The sequence below is a fragment of the Lissotriton vulgaris genome, chromosome 5 (assembly GCF_964263255.1).
Source record: "Lissotriton vulgaris chromosome 5, aLisVul1.2, whole genome shotgun sequence".
Lineage (NCBI taxonomy): Eukaryota > Metazoa > Chordata > Amphibia > Caudata > Salamandridae > Lissotriton > Lissotriton vulgaris.
The window spans coordinates 331,058,869-331,076,624 of NC_141693.1; positions in this window are offsets into that span (position 1 = coordinate 331,058,869).

Below are 17,756 nucleotides of genomic sequence, written 5' to 3' on the forward strand. Positions count from 1 at the left end.
TCTGCATGTGTGGGACACTTTGGTGAACGAGGTTAGCCGAGACAGGACAGGACAGGGGTGAACGCAGCTTACAACTGGTTGATGGTTTCATTCTTGCTGACCGGGAGGGAGGAGAGGCGAGCTATTTTTGTTGGTGTATTATACTGACTGTGCGATTTATATTTAGTTCGCTGGTACTGCCTTTTCTTATTGACCTTACATTCCGTGCTGGTACTGGTGCTGCAGAGGGGAGGGGCCGGGGGACTGGTGAGGACTCCCCTCCGTTATTTACTACTTCCATTGTAGTTATAGTTTAGGATCTTTTCCTTCTCTTCTACACTTCGGGACTCTCTTTTTGGGGCGACAGGCACACTGCTAGGGGGGGAAGGCCGTAGCCAGCTGCAGGGGTGCAGGGTGGGGGGTTGGAGGGGTTTAGGTTTTTTTTTCCTTTTTGTTCTATGGGCCTACTGTTCTTTTTTCTTTTTTCCTCTGTGTTTTATAATGGATAGATCCTTTGTTCGTTGAAGTTTTCGCGACGTGTACTCCTGCTTGCTTAGATGTTTCCTTCTATGAGGGTATTCTTGAGGATGGTGTTATGACCGAACTGTATGCTTATTTTTCTGATCCTTAGATGTTGGAATCGACGTACTGATTTGGACTGTCCTGTCGTCACTTATCCGTATGAACAAAAACTAAAACTTGACTGCAGTCAGCCTGTAATTAATCCTGTGTGCACCAACGCTTAATTATGTACTGTACTGTCAATTCTTTGAGATTCTGGCTGGTCTCTGTGTACAAATGGTATCAATAAAGGTCTTCCAAAAAAAAAAAAAATCTTGGTATGAAATTACTGAAAGACTTCAAGACGGTCTCGGCTATATTATTAGCCAACATAAAAGGAGAAGCAGCATCTGTGGCGATCTGCCAGAAGTTGAAGGAAACCGATATAACAGATCAGCCAGTTGAGCTTGCCAGAATCATAGAGAAATGCTATGAAGTATTAGGTAGAGACAGCTTGGGTGGGAAACCAGTAAAACCCCAACTGCTCAAAAATCCTGAAAAATTATTTATTAAAAATAATTCAAACACTCCTAAAAAGAGCTGGGATGGAAATAAACTCCCAAGGAAAAAGTATTCCAGTCCAGAGGAAGGTCTCCTCAACGGAGGGAAAGAACTCTGACTCGAGAACACCAGTCTCCCCAGAGGGAGCCCTCTGAGAAAAGATATAACCTTAGAAATAGGGATAATTTGAAAAAACCTGATAGATATCAAAGTATTGATACACGTCCCTCTCGATCTTTTTCGCAGAAATCGGAAAGAAGAGGACGGTCAGTCCCAGGAGAGCACACCAAGTCCAAAGACAAGGAACCTGCTCACAGTAAAAAATCTCAATTTCCAAAAAAGAAGGTAGCCAGTATTAGAGTAATCAACCATGCCGAGAATACTGAGGACACAGTTGAAAAACGGGGAGTGGGCATTGACAATGTTGGACAGTGCAGCAGAAATCAGTATAGCCCGTAAGATCTTGATGAGTCATCTGGAGACAGTGGACACGAATGAATACATTCAGGTTGAAACTGCCGACACCAGACTTAGCGAGCCCCATAAAATATACGAAATAACATTGCGTATAGAGGGTGATAAGACTAGGAAAATAAAGGGTCTATTTTGGGATAAACTCTCAAAAGGCTATGATATTCTGTTAGCTGAAAAAGATTGGCCCCCAGAGTTTGTCAGGGAGTGCCCTCGTGGCGAAGAAATGATTATGCCTGCCTTCTCGAATCACATTCCGATTCACAAAAAATATACATATGCAAGGAAATGGGCGGTAGCCCAGGCACCGGCATTATATAAAAATCATGTAGGATGGGATGAGGACTCACCTCCTCACAAAATCCAATTAAAAAGTGAACCAACTGCCCAACGGCAGTATCCCATTAAGCAAGAAGCTAAAAAACAAGTCAGGGAGATCTTAGATCAACTTGAATACCAGGGGGTGATTGAAACATGCACCTCTCAAATGAACAATCCTTTGTTTCCTGTCTCCAAGCCAGACAATTCATATCGTCTAGTTTTGGACTACAGACACCTTAATGCATGTTGCAAAACATTTGCAGTACAAAACTCGCGTAGTGTAGCCCTAATGAATAACATAGTTAGGAAAAAATATAAAACGACATTAGACATATCTAATGGTTTCTTTTGTCAAAACATTGCACCAGAAAGCAGATATTTGACCGCTTTCTCAGCATTTGGGTCGCAGAAAAAATTCTGTTGACTCCCACAGGGGTTCAAGAACAGCCCAGGACTATTCTCAGCTAGGGTAACAGAGTTACTACAAATGTATGATGATGAGGCATTATCCTACATAGATGATATTTATCTCACAGACGACGACTTGGATACTCACTTGAAAAGAGTGAACACCATTATACTTGGGTTTGCAGCAGAGGGTTACAAATTCAACTTTAAAAAGTCTCGAATTGCCCATCTGACAGTACTATTTTTAGGGTAAGAATTATCAAGTGAAGGAAAAAGCCTAGCGGACAACTTCTTAGAGAAGTGCGCTGTACTCCAAGCTCCAAAAACGCTGAAGAATTTACAATCCATACTAGGTTTTCGGAATTTCGGAAGAACATACATTCTAAATTACGCAGAGAGGGTTAAACCTCTCTACGAACTAATGAAACCTGATTTTAAACAAATCACCTGGACTCAAAAACACACAGAAATTTTGAGATCACTGCAAACAGACATGTTAGCTAAAACTAAATTAGATACACGTGACAACACACGCGATCTTGTAATCCGAGTCATCCCAGGAGGATAAGGATTCAAGTACCTGACCTCTAATGAGGGAGAAAAGGTACCAATTTCAATTAAATCTCACTTGTACACACAAGCAGAAAAAACATTCAGTCACACAGAAAGAACTGTGAAAGCAGTGCAAACTGCATTAGCAAATGAACGAGAACTAGCACACGGCAAAAGGATTAATATCCTCACAGCGGAATCCGCCTTTGAGGCGCTATTCAGCCCAGTAAACCTGCCTACAGTGTCACTGGATCCGAAATGGATACAGTGTATAGATTCTCTAGGAGCGGAAGATGTGAAATACTATTTCGCCCCGCAATTCGAAGAACTGAATGATTTAGAATATGAAGAAGAATATCCTCTGCCAATCGAACTTCTGCCTCTCCCACAATACGCCTGTATAATCTATACAGATAGATTTGTACAGCATTTCAACGTAGAGAGCAAATCCTACGATACAGCCTGTGCGATTGTTAAAGGTCGTTGGCTGTGCGGTAAATTCAGACCGGAAGTAACAAAAACTGAATCATTGAGAAACTGTTCGGCTTAGAGAGCTGAAATCAGATCTTTAAAGATGGCGCTCGAAAATGCAGAACGTGAATTCCCGACACTTATCGTGTGCGATTCTCATTTATGCGTCAACTCTTACAATAATAAACTGCAGAGCTGGATTGAAAACGATTACAAAGATGACACAGGTGCCACAATAAAGCATAAATTGCTCTGGAAACAGGTAGCTCTTTTACAAAAAGAACTACAAAAGACTCACGTGATACACGCACAGAGTCTTCAACGTGATGGCGTTCACGTTGCAGGGAATTCATTGGCTAATACAGCCACAGCGGAAGCAACTAAACCGGCTTCCGTAGCCACAAAAAAGCGTACAGAAAAATACATAGACGGGGAAACCATGCTGGCAGTAAAAACGACCGAAAAAGGCGACTGTGCAGCACTACCCGTGAACTATCCACTCAATTATGCATACGTAATTGATGCAAACTCCGTTCCTTTTGCTCAAATCCCTGGAGTGGGGGATAGGGTAATTCCAAACAGGGACCTGAGGGGCTTCCTATTACAGGAAGCACACATGGGGTTGGGTCTGAGACACCAAACAATCAGGGACTCTCTGAGAGAATTAGAATCAGAGTACTGGTGGCCGGAAATGAGTGAAGGCATTCATGAGTTTGCAAAAAACTGTGAAGACTGCAATAGAGATTGCAGTGGAGATCCGGCCAGTGTAGTGTCAGAAGCCCTAATAGAAAGCATCAGGCAATCTATCCGCGCTATCAAAAAAGAAAAACGCGTCCCATTGTACATCGTTAAGGCTAAATACACTTTAAAAATGTGGCCCCAGCGCTCGGCTGACGCTAGAACGGTTATAAAAGATCTGCGAGTCTTTATCGGCACATACGCAATTACCACGTTCCATTCTGACCAGGGTCCTGCTTTTAGCTCTCGAGCTTATAAGGAGACCATGGCCAGCATGGGAATTGGGTTGCGGTATTCTTGTCCGTCGCACCCCGAAGGGAATAGTGTGGTAGAAAGAAAAAACCGAGACATAAAGCGATCTATAACAGCGAAGGTATTAGGTTCAGGCGCTGGGTGGGTCAAACATTTAATAAGTGTCCAGACCAGTCTTAACAATTTGCCAAGAAAATCTCTAAAAGGTTTCAGCCCATACGAACTATTGTTCGGAATTAGAATGACAATTCAGGACTTAGATAGTCAGGTATCAGTGGTACAAGATAAAGAAAACAGACTTTGACATCAAAGATCGTTTGGCTGTTTTACAGGAACTGAATGAAACAAGAAAATCCTTAAGCAACATAAAGTTAAAGCAACAGCCAGATACCACTGACGAGGCACCACAAGCAACAGCCCCGCAAGGCCTGTCTGGATTCCAAAGATTGGGGATCTAGTCAGAGAAAAAATCGCGGTAAAGAAGGAATTTGGGCCTTCTTACAGAAAAGCAGTACCTGTCTTGGCAGTCACCGGAACAAGATCAGTAGTACTACCGCCCCTTGCTGGTAAAAATGAGAACAGAGTCGTATCTATACACCTGGTAAAACCACAAGCATGTGGCCTATAATCAACAGTAGGCCCAGTGGACTCCCAAGAAACAACAGAATACCCAAACTTGCAACAATCCAAGAGGTTCAAACTGAAAGACTAATCACATTCGATCAGCCTGCAGTGCACAGAGAAGGACTATGCAATAATGCCATGGAACTCGTGCCTCTTGAGACACAGATTGAAACAGTTCGTCAAGAAACACCAGTCTACAATAATGTGGCATCAGAAAATGCTACCGAAAGACAGATTGATAGAACAATCCCAACAATTGACAGAACTGCCTCTGGTTATTTCATCAACTTCGACAACTTCTCTGAAGATCAAAACGACCCCGAAGTGATGCCAGAAATAAAGAAGACTTTTAAAGAAAAAGCAACGGAACTCTTTCATCAACTGAAGGAAATCGACCTTATTTCCCCTCGGTTAGAGTTCTGGTTCGGTCTAGGTGTATTTTTCCTCCTGCTTTGGCTCATCATGGTACTTTGTTTGGGAAAATTAATTGAGGGAAAATATAGTACAATGGACACAGCAAGTCAGAACATCAACCTAGTCCTCAAACCACACAGATCATCCCACGTGAAGAAAAGAGAACTGTCAACAGTAAATGTCACAGCCATTCCAACACCTGGTGGGGTAGTATGGGAGAAAACTGACTATGAGATCTATGGTCCGGTCGAGATCCTGAAGTATCCTCATCAACTGAAGGTTTCCTTAAGTGACTTTGTAAAACCTAGTACATTCTCTGATGATTGGGACTTTAACAGTATTAATAACATGATGTCTGATTTAGTAATGTCAGCTAGATTCACAGAACATGATTATTTACAAGGTTCATCTAGTTATGAGCAGACATTCTGCTATACACATTATGGCGATCATTATTTGCATAAATCTGCACAGCCTAGAAATGTTTTTAAGTATAATCAATGGGAACATTGTTCTACACCACCTAAAAGCAGTTCTAAAACATTTTTTGAGAAATTCAAATACTTCTCAGGGTTTAACACCAGTGATGCAGAAACGTTTTATTACAAACTGTTAGATAAAACAGGAATGAAAACAATGCTGACAAATTCTAAATTGATATATTCAGAAGCATTTTATGACAAAATGATGACATTTGGTTTTGATTATTGGAAAAATAACATTGAAACAAAAACCATTTGGGGTACAAAAGATTGGCAGGTACAAGGCCTTGAAGCACTATTCAGAACCTGCATGATACCAGAACAAATTATGTTTTTAAATGACACAATTCACCAAACATCCTGTCTTAGACTAGCTAAGATCAAAGACCTAAACAACCCGTCTATTCCGAAGCCAATACCTGATAATGCAACAACAGATATTGAGATAGACGTATCTAAAATTTTACATTTTAACAGAACACATCCTGATTGAAAAAAGTGGTTAATCTGGCCTACTGACACAAACAGCTGTCAAGATAGATTCCTGAACAAAACACAGGGGTTAAAAATGACCAGACAAGACCCTAGATACTCCCAGAGACAACATCCAGGGATAGTAACAACATACAGTGTAGGGAAACTCTGCCTCGAATGGCTAGGATCATCCACACTGGCTGAAATTAAGCAACACTTGTCTTTACTAAAAGATGGTGCTGATTTGCGCGATTTCATTCTTGGACCAGGCAAACAGCATCAAAAGTGTTTCATAGCGACCAGTATCTATGCTGCGTACAACGAGGCTTGGAAAGTCACACAAATTGAAACAGCAGAAAAAATACGAGAAATTGATCGTATTAATTTGGAAAAATCACTTTCTGTAGTGGACAATGGGATAAATGACTCTGTCCTCCAGAATATATTCGTTGGACAATATTGTATCTTCTGCCTTTGACATAATAGACAGAGACTTGCTAATGTTACAGCATGGCCAATCTCAATTACGTTCTATTGTACAATTAGGCTGGACGCTGCAAAATCTTCGTTCAGGCTATGTGCCTTGGCGTTTAATCAACACAACGTCATTATTTTCAATTTTTAACCTTACTGATAAACAAATCAGTTTGGCACAGAAAGGAGCAGACTATACAATCCTGAGCATCGAAAAACTTGAGAGATTACCATTGACAATGTCAGAGAGTCCTGTCATTGAATGGATAATACACGGAATTATCACTATTCCGATAACAACTTTCCGATTTAAAAAGTGCCTTGAATATATACCTACTGGCCAGTATGAACGATTGGGTAAAGGTTATATAAAATCAAAATGGAAATTACCATACACACATTCATGCTACAGTGACAGCGACAAAAATGTATTTCTTAGTGGTGAAAATTGTAAACATTCACTAAGCGGTATACTTTTGTGCCAGGGTATTAATTTACACGGAGCCTGTGAAGGTAATTCTAACAACCTTTCATGCCACCAGCTTGTCACACCTGCAACGCAGATAGAGCCCTTCTTTATGCAACTTTCGAATGGGAGTTACATTCTTAGAACGGATCACAGATGTTGTTGCCTTGTTCCAGGGAAAAGTTATCTCGTAAGCGTAACATCCATGGTCAAATGCTGTATGCAAGCATTGTTCCCGAGCGGGCCTGGAGACATAGAGACTCCCATCTGGCCTCGTCTGCATTTCTCTTCTATACGAATTGATACTTTGAGCAAAATGAAATCTGTGCTTTTACAGACAACAGTGCCCATAACGTCATCAAAAGAGACGTATGATCTTCTAGTTGCAAGGACAGCTACGGAGGTTCATGACCTTTTATCAACAAATTGCCCCGTGCATTTCGTAGAAATGCTTAGCCAACTCCTTAACATGTCTAGTGCCACAGGCATCCCAGGCATATTTAAGACGATTTTTACGGGACTGCTTACACCATTTCAAGCAATTCTGGGAATCGTTCCAAATTTTGTCCACTCTGTTTTTGGCGGCATACCCCTATTTTTGGAACTTGTAGCAGGGATTTTATTTTTGACCCTCCCGCTTCGTTATGGCAAGCCACAGCTCAGACATAACTCCTATGGGAATGGAAGAGACAATCCTAGCAATGCGCTACCGGGACAGAATAACTAGAGTCCTTGGATTGGCCAGGCTGAGAGATCTAAACATGACCTGGTTCCTTTCATTCAGACCGATATGGCAATCCTGCATCTTACCTGTACTTCGATGTATGCTATGCGGAGATGAGTGTGTGTTGGACATCTGTCTTTCACTTCCATCAGCAGTACCAATGGATATCGATACTTTGCTAAGTCCGATAACGGCTCACGCATTGTGTTGTCCCCAGCGGCTACCAATCCTGATGACGGCATTCGTTGAGACTCCTGTGCTACGACTAGGTGGTAACAGTGGAGCGAGTGACAAAAGCAGCATCACCCAGGTACGACCTTCTGTGAGCATTGCTGATCCCGACTATGATGACAGCAATCATTCTCACACTTGCCAAGTTACAGCACTATCGAATTTGGTCGAACATTCACCTGATTTTGTAGACCAATTCTTTGAGAGTCTGTCTGATATGATGTTCTCACCCGGACAGAAACAATAACTTTGGAGAAGCTTTCCGACACACAGCGTTCCCACGAACTCTGAATTCGGCCTTCAGTTTTGAACAAAAAAAACTGCTAAAAGCGTTGGAACTCTAATTTCCCCGTTCAAGCAATAATTCTTTTGAATTGAACACTTTTTAATATTCACCCTTTTTGGCACGAAAAATTCTTTGCTTAAAGTAAAAACTATTCATAGAGAACAGAAGCTTCAACTTCTATTTCTACATACATCTAGAGACATAATAACTTTACACCAGCCTCTAGCACATTTTATTGCAATGCATTTATATGTGATGAAATTATCTCGCCCTTCTTCTGTTTCAGAGATATTTCATGTGTAATTCTTTTTGCATAATCGTTCATTGATTTCATATGCTATAATTTTTTAATGATTACTATGCTTCAAAAACGTACCGTACCTAAATTTTCACGTATTACAAATACGCCTATTTCAAATGCATATATGTATTTTGGGGTGGGCAATGTTACACATGCATCCTATTGCTCTAGTTTTAGTAATTTGATGGACATGAATTCGTGGAGTGGGTGTAGCGTTCTAATCTAGGATCCTGATCGATACTGTGACCGTATGCCCCTATTCGGCTATAAATCCATTTATTCCCTATATTGGCATAACCGTTCAAGTGCAATATTCAGAAACTCATCTCTGGCCTCACACGAACAGAGCCACATTCCAGAATAGCTTTCTCTGCCACTTCCTTTGCAACCAATTAGTGCAATGACAGAGCAGAAGTTACTATCTGAGATTCCTAGATTAACACTCCGAGTTCTTCAGCAAGATAAAAACTCAGCAAACCTGGAAATCCCCGCTTGCTGTGTTTTGATTAGTAATAGAACTCTAATGAGCACTGATAAACGATCACTTCCTAGTGACATCTTTATTGACGTCTTATGTCCAAAAACTTACGTCAAACAATGCACCTTTCAGGTATAAATATTACCAACGTTGCCTTAAGCAAACGCTGAAGCTATCAATGCCATCGCTGCTGTGTTGCTGTCTGCCGTTGTTTCGCTGAAGCTGATGCTGCCAGCTATCTCGCTGCTGCTCAAGAAGCTGTCATGCTGATGATACCATAGCTGCTATCGCTGCTAACTAGCGAACGATGGTGTGGTGAACTTAGGAGCTGAACAGCCGTCCCCTGCAAGCTGCCCGCGGACGCTGCCCCTCCTCCTCCTCGACGCGCTGAAGAAGAAACGCTGTCTTTCTCCTGCAGAGAAATCCAGCTCCGGCGTTTCTAGTCTACCCTTGCGGGTGACTGGGATATAGAGCCCTGAGGAAGATACCAGACCTCCATCATTCTATTCCAGAGGTATGGTGTTGACTAAACCCTTAGAAGAGAATTCTTGAAGCAAACCTTGGGAAAACAACTTAACTTAAAGCTACTTACTTACTCCCCTCCCAAGTATTAGGCTTAGGTCAGGTACACTGGGGTAGGCGTAGTTAGAAGCACCAGTTGAGTATTTTAGCCTAATGTATATATGAATGTATATATGTTTTATTCCTTTTAAACCATTGTATGGCTAAGAAACCATATCAATGCTTTTACAGTATTATTTCGCAATACTTATCTTACTGTACGTACTTTTTATAATAACAAGTCTTGCAATTGTGGCAATTCATTTCTCTTGTACGAGACGAAAGACTGTTCAATAAATGTTACCTTTTATTGACAAACGCCCGTCTCTCTATTCTCTACATATTGTGAAAGTAAACTGCACAACCACTGACTGAGTAAAATAACTGTCTATTGTTTCACACGACCCTAGAGATTGACTCTTGATCTGAGGAGCAAAGTTGTCATGTTGCACGGTTGTTGGAAAACTGAATCCCTTCTTGTCTGTACCAGGGAAGCTGATCACTTCCTATTTCAGAGAAGAAAGTTTCCAGTGACCTCTGAGCTAGTTGGTAACAAACCCAATTAAGTTTAGCATAGTCAGTGGAGGCCTGGAAGATCCGCACTTCTACGTCGATACTACTGTTTATGTTATTCCAATGCGCAGGGCCCATTGGGAAAATAGGAACTACGCTACAGGTGCAAACTGAAGTTCCACAGAGAAAGATAGGAAAGTGTAACCTGGGGGTTCACACTGGGAAGCCTGATGACCAACTAAGCCTAGATGAGAGAAGATCAAGTGTGGCCATGCCTAAAATGTGCTCTTGAGAGGACTCAAGCTACTGACAGAACACATTTATCCACATGAAGAAGCCATTGGGGTGAAACAAGGACAGCCTAGTGACAGAACAGCAGGAGAAGCGCCTGTGGCAAACCGAATCTCTGCCCCAAGCCCAGCGGAAGACTGAGGAGTGAATTTAACCAAGATCCATCTGCCCCTGTGGTTACACGAGCGACTAGGCAATTGCTCCCTAGCGGTCTTGCAGTGCCCCATATGTGGCACAAATGCAGCCCCAGCACAGGTCCACACGCAGTCCTGTGGTAACCCAACCAAGGGGCCTCCTCAAGCAGGGATGATGGACTTGACACCACTGCACCGACGAATGCTTAAAGCTACTGGGGCCTAAGAGAAGAGACTTCAACAAGCTGCAGCACACCAAGACTGTATTCAAGGAAGTAAGCAACACCACCAGTTCAGCTTGATGATAGACTCCATTAATGCTCCTGATGCACCCATTTTGAACTGTTGACAACAACCCTGAATTTTCTGGAGCATCAGCAGAGTGGACAGACGTCACACTATGGACATGGTTGCAGTGGGTATGCAGCCAGAAGGTTCTGGGTGTCCTTGAACCAGTGTTTCTGTTCTGTCTCACACAGGTTAAAGTATGAATGCGAGCAGAAATGTCCTGTTGCAGCCAGCTTCATCAATTCATGTGTCCACATGCTGTCCTGCTGATCGACTCTAGAGACTGATGGGCTATGTGGTATGCTGTTTAGTTTTATTTTGTTTCCACAGGTTGGACTTATCTTTTCTTTTGGATTTTGGGAGGAGGAGTCTTCTGCTGGACATTTCATGCAGCGTACTTACACCCACCCCACACTCATCCAACACAGGCATCACCAGTCAGGTGACCCTATTAATAAAAGGGCCTTTGTTTGCATGGCTGCCCCAGTAACAGGGCGTCCCAGCACTAAGCCCAGAAATATAATTGCAGGGTGGAGAAAGGGAGGCAGTGACTATACCGGAAAGAGTCGGGTTCTGAATCGTCCTGAATGTCGCAGGGAGGGAGTTTCAGAGGGCTGACGCCAACGTCCTGAAAGAGCGCCCACCAGCTCTTGCACGTTTGACACAAGCTAAGTGTAGATCCGCCGAGTGCAGCGCGGTGTATAAGGCAAGAGAAAATTAGATAGAATAGGAGGCGCTTTGTGGATGAAGATTTTGTGGGCAATGCATAAGATCTTGAAATGAATTCTCTTGTCCACTGGCAGCCAGTGTAATTTAGGGATGAGCTTAGATACCGAGCAAGATTTAGGTAGCGCACACTGCAGCATTTTGAACCCTCTGCAAGCACTGTATCCCAGATTTGTACCGCCCAAATACAAAGAATTGCAATTGTCTAATCTGGACAGCATCGTAAATTGGATAAAGATCTGGCGTGTTTGTGGGTCAAAAAACCCTAACAGAGGCTTAAGTCCGCGTAGAAGCCCGAAAAAAAACCCCACTGCTACCGCTCTTTTTAGCTCCGAAGGACAGGGCATTGTCAACCCATTCGCCCAGGTTTTTCACAGCCTCGTTGTGCGAGGGCGCGGACCAATCCATAAATTAGTGTCTTTTCCTAACAACAACATTTCGGTTTTGTGCTAAAGCCAGCATATCCTCATAAAATTTGATTAAGTTAAGGTGAGAGTTGTTGGAGAAGGAGATAACCAGCTGAGTGTCATCAGCATGAGATACTAATGACAGTCCTCTATTTTTTGCCTCTGCCGCAAGGGGTTGTATATAGATATTAAAAAGCGTGGGGCTCAGCGACGATCCCAGCAGAACTCTATGATGATTGGCATATTCCTGAGAGCAGTAAGGGGGTGCAGTAACCTGAAATGATCTGTCATCCTAAAATCATGTGATCCAGTCAAGTACAGCACCCCCAATACCTAACTCCTGCAAGCGCCGCAATAGGATCTCGTGAGATACTGTGTCGAACGCAGCGCTGAGGTCGAGAAGGATCAAGGCTGAGGAATTTCCTATGGCTAAAGAGCTATGTAGATGTTTATAACCGCCAACAAGGTGGATGTGGTGCTATGGTGTGATCTACAACCGTTCTGTGAAGAGTCCAATATCTCGGACTCTACGAATTTCATTTGGATGGAATTCACATAAGATTCGATGCTTTAGCCAAAAACAGGAGCCGAGAGATGGGAATGATAATTTTTAGCTTTAGATGCGTCTGAAGAAAGTTTTTTCAACAACGGGGTGACTTTAGCATGCTTCCAAGCGGTAGGTACTGTCGCCGTCACCAGAGATAGGTAAATCAGCTCTCCACAGAATGGCAAAAGATGTTTTGGGAATTTACTAAATTGGTCAGGTTTCATAGGGTCAGCTGGGGATCCAGATTTAATTTTATTGCAGAGGGTGTCTACCTCTGTCAGTGATAGTAAAGGGAAGGAGAACAATGAGGGAACCGTCAACGGTGGGGTTCGTCCCTTCTTTAGAGTACCTGTTGCCCCTAGTCCCCTCCTTACAGATCATGTTGCCACTCGTTGTTAAGAGGTTTTTAGATCTCGCTGAAGCAATGCGTAAGCATTGCTCGGTGAGATTATAATAAGCCATTCGAAAAGTCTACCCACTGCGGATCCCATACAGTTCATGTGGACAGGCGCGTGCACTGAAATCCGCTCCCCCTCCCACCAAGCAAGACAAGAACATCAAAGCGACCGGCCGCTTTGATTCCATTTGCCAACAGCACTTCACGCGCTGCAGGTCATAAAGAGAACCATCTGCTCGTGAATGCTGGCATCGTTGCCCAGACCCCTCCCATCGCTCGTGGCACATGCATTCTTTTGTTGTCTCTTTTGTGGCTCAGCTTCAACCAGTGCCTGACACCGCACCCCAGTTCTACGCTCCTCACATGTATCGCCCTGCCCCACCAGAGCTCTGTTTACCACCACTGCATGGTCCCAGCCCCTCTGAAACTCTTTAATCCCATTTCCACCTTCTCACAACCCTTCGAGCACTGTTATCTTAACATTTGTGTTTCTCTCTGTCTTATGATGTCTGCCCTGCCACCATTTACATCAAACCCTCACACCTCCTCACCCTCGCACACCCTCTCACCCTCTCACCCTCACACCCCCTCTCACCCTCACACACCCTCACACCCCCTCGCACACCCTCACTCACTCTCACATACCCTCACTCCCCCTCACACCTCCTCACCCTCACATCCTCATCCTCACACACCCTCACCCACCCTCACACCTCCTCACCCTCACACCCTCACCTTAACACACCCTCACCTTAACACACCCTCACTCTCCCTCACTCTCCCTCACACACCCTCACTCACCCTCACACCCCCTCACTCACCCTCACACCTCCTCACCCTCACACACACTCACAACCTCACCCTCACACACCCTCACCCCCTAACCCTCACTCACCCTCACCCACCCTCACCCTCACACCTCCTCACCTTCACACACCCTCACACCTCCGCACCCTTACACCCTCTCACCCTCACACACCGTCATCCACCCTCACTCTCCCCGTAATATCCCTCTCGCTAACCTACTTTCTCTTTCAATGCTGAATATTGAAAAATATAAGCAGTCGCCAGGTGTGTTTAACTCAATTTTTTTCACTTTCTACGTGCGCCCCACTCGTGTGTTATTTTTTTTCTCCTCCTACCCCTCTCTCTATGTCTTTTTTGCTCTCGCACCCAGGCTCTTTCTGTTACTCCTTGCTCTCCCTCCAACTCCACCCTCCAACTCCACCCTCCAAATCCACCGTCCAACTCAAACTCCACCCTCCAACTCCAACTCCAACTTACAACTCCAACTCCACCCTCCAACTCCACCTTCACCCTCCAACCCCACCCTCCAACTCCACCTCCACCCTCCAACTCCAGTCCACCCTCCAACTCCACCTCCACCCTCAAACTCCACCTCCACCCTCCAACTCTACCTCCATCTCCACCTCCACCCTCCAATTCCACCTCCACCCTCCAACTCCACCCTTCACCTCCACCCTCCAACTCCACCTAACCCTCCAAATCCACCCTCCAACTCCACCCAACAACTCCACCCTCCAACTCCATCCTCCATCACTCAGGAACACTACCACATCACTCAGGGGCACCACCACATCACTCAGGGGCACCACTCAGGGGAGCCACCACATCACTCAGGGGCACCACCACATCACTCGGGGACACCACCACATCACTCGGGGACACCACCACATCACTCAGGGACACCACCACATCACTCTAATGCACCCCCACATCACTCAGCCCAACCACAGTACCACAACAGCACTGTCCTTGCTTGCTACCAACATGCATTGCCATAGCCAATAGGACTTGCATTAGGAAAGTGTAAGCTATTGGCTTTGTTAATTAATTGATATATTTTCAAAGCCAACACATATAAAAAAAATTGTCATTTACAATACCAATAGCTCACACTTTCCTAATGCGAGACCTATTGCATTGCAAATGCTTGTTATAAATATTCTCTACCTTATTAATGAAATTGGCGAGCATACTTGTTATACTCACAACCACCATGTGTCCCTATCTATCCTTTCTTTAGCACGTCGGCCTAGGGAGCTCGCTACAATTGTATATGTAGTTACCAGAACATAGTTAACATATTATTCGTTTTAGTGACCACTTCGACCTCGCCACAACATTCACTGGTCTCCATTGCACTCAGAAAGAACACTTTGACGGCTACTTTGTGGGGCCTTTGTAAACGGGGTGTAAATGAAGGTGCCGACAGATTAAGTTAGAAATGGAGGACGTGGCTCCGCCCACTTCTGTTCGTCATAGAAACCAAAGGCTGTCGTCATGCAGCTCCACGTCATTAACGTTGCTGACGGTTTGAGCCGCCTTCAGTCCTCTTCCCCGCCCGCCCCAGCCTGACGTGCGCTCCTCTCATGTTCCTTGTGACTCCCTGTCACCCGTGGCGCATTGTAGGACACAGCACTAGAGACGAGCGCTTGAAATTCCCGCCGCTTTCTACTGGTAGCAATGCCCCGTCACTGTTCGGGGGCACCGCGCCCTTACAGCTGCCCACCTAAGGATACTTGCTGCCGTTTCAACTGTTGCAGGTTAAATTGCCCGAGTCCACCTTGCCCCAAGAAGACCTGCCCACCTCCTATCTGTGGCAGAAGTGCCTGCGTCGCAGGATGCTGCCCGACGATCATCCCACCGCCACCTGTCTGCCCCATCTTCAGCTGCTACTGCCCAAAGAAGAGATGCAACCCCTTCTTCCCCAGTTGTTGACCGTTTATACTTTACATTAGCAGGCCTCCATTAGCGCTCAACATGGTTTTCGGTGATCACCGGCTGTGCTTCAGGTCTGCCTTTTTTCTTTTCCACTTTCCTCTCATTGTATAATGTTCTCTTTCACTCAGGGGCGGCTTTAGGGTGCAACCGCACTTGGCGCCGACCTGTGGAGGGGGCGCTGACCTCAGGGGGGCGCTGTGTTTAGCCGTATTTTATGATTGAAGAGATGGGGGCACTTTTGCCTGCTTGTAGTGAGTGAATCCAAGGAGGCAGTCATGTGCTGTGGGGAGCCAAAAATGAGTGTTGCCGGCCCTGCTCTCACCTTCCGTTCGCCGAACTCACTCCTCGTGTAGAGGTCCTTATTTCATCAAAGATTAAACTCGGATTTTACTCCTCTCCTCCAGCCCATTAGTGTTTCTATTTAATAACTTCTTTAGACTGCCTTCATCATCGAATCTTCAGATCGGTCATCAGGGAATAACAACTCCATTTAAATCATGACCCTGTTGTCTGCAAGGTAACTGCACTTGTGGCTGCCTTTTAAGTAGTAAAATATAGCATAACTCTTGTATATGAACCTTTATTTTTAACGTGCAATGTTTATTACAAAATTTGGAATTTGATCATAATGACCAAAAAGATTAAGTTGCAAAAAATCAATCCAATAATGCCTTCAGAGTACAAAGAAAGATTCTGAGGCTTGAATTGGAAATGCCACAAATGTTCTAAGGCTAAAGCATCTGCTTTACACAACTAAGAAATAAAAAGCAATCATTCCAGCATACTGTTAGAAGGTGTCTGCCTTTTTCGTGGGAAGAGATCTCATTTTGAGAGTGAATGGAGCGTAACCAGTTTGAATAGCTAGAAGTATTGTAAATGCGGGCAGCCAGGGGCAGTTAACAAAAAAAAGTTCCTTACAAAAGCGATGAACACAGTAATTCGAGTATGGGAACTGATAGGAATCCGCTTTTTAAGATCTGTTAAATACAAGAGATTTCACAAGCACAATGCTATCGCTGTGCAGGTGAAACCTAAAAATGACAAAATAATGAAAACATACTACTCAAAAAATGTGCCTCGTTATGCTGCAAAACTTGAGCTTTCTTGCCACATAATTTGGTGCTGTCTCGCCACATAATTTCAGTGTCTCTGGTTATATGTCATCATCTTCTTCCATGGGATTTTGGGCCCCAGCCCTAATTTCAGTGGTGTTTGCCCCTCTCTAATGTGTTTTTTTTGGTCTCTCCTAGTAATTCACCCTGCTGTTTCTTTGATGGCTAGTAGCCTTTTTGGCCTAAAGATTGAATAGTCGCATGCACACCCCCCCTCCGGGATTTTACTGTGATTGAGTACCCAGCTGCTGCTTCATCTGTTATTGGCCTTTCAGTTGTTATTAACTATTACATTCACATTTCTTGCCAGCCTCCCAGAGTTGGACTGTGACCGAAAACAGGCCCAGGGCGCCAAAATAAAAGTGGCACCATTAGTGATTTAGAAAGCTAAAAATGTGGCACATGTTTGCAAATTGGGGCAGTTTTAAACTTGTAAATATATCCCTAATAAGTGTTTTGCAAGGTATGGACAACTACATGGATTTGAGCTTGTTGCAGGCAATGTTTATTTCAAATGTCAAGAATATCACCAGTATAACCCATCCCTGTTTACCATAAAATAGGTCCACAAACAACCAAAAAACATGGCATACAAGCACACTTCTCAAACTAGCCCATCAGGCTATGCCTAATTAACCTATAGGCCAGTCTGACGCTGCAACCTCCCTATTATACCCTTCCTTGTTGATTGGCAAGTTTTTTTCCTGCTCCTTCTCTAATGTCTCACTGCAACCTATATCTAGGTTATTTGCCTTGTCGTTCTTTGAATAACTATTTGTTGTCACTGCAGTATGCTATGCACTTGTATGAAAGTTGCTGTGATTTGT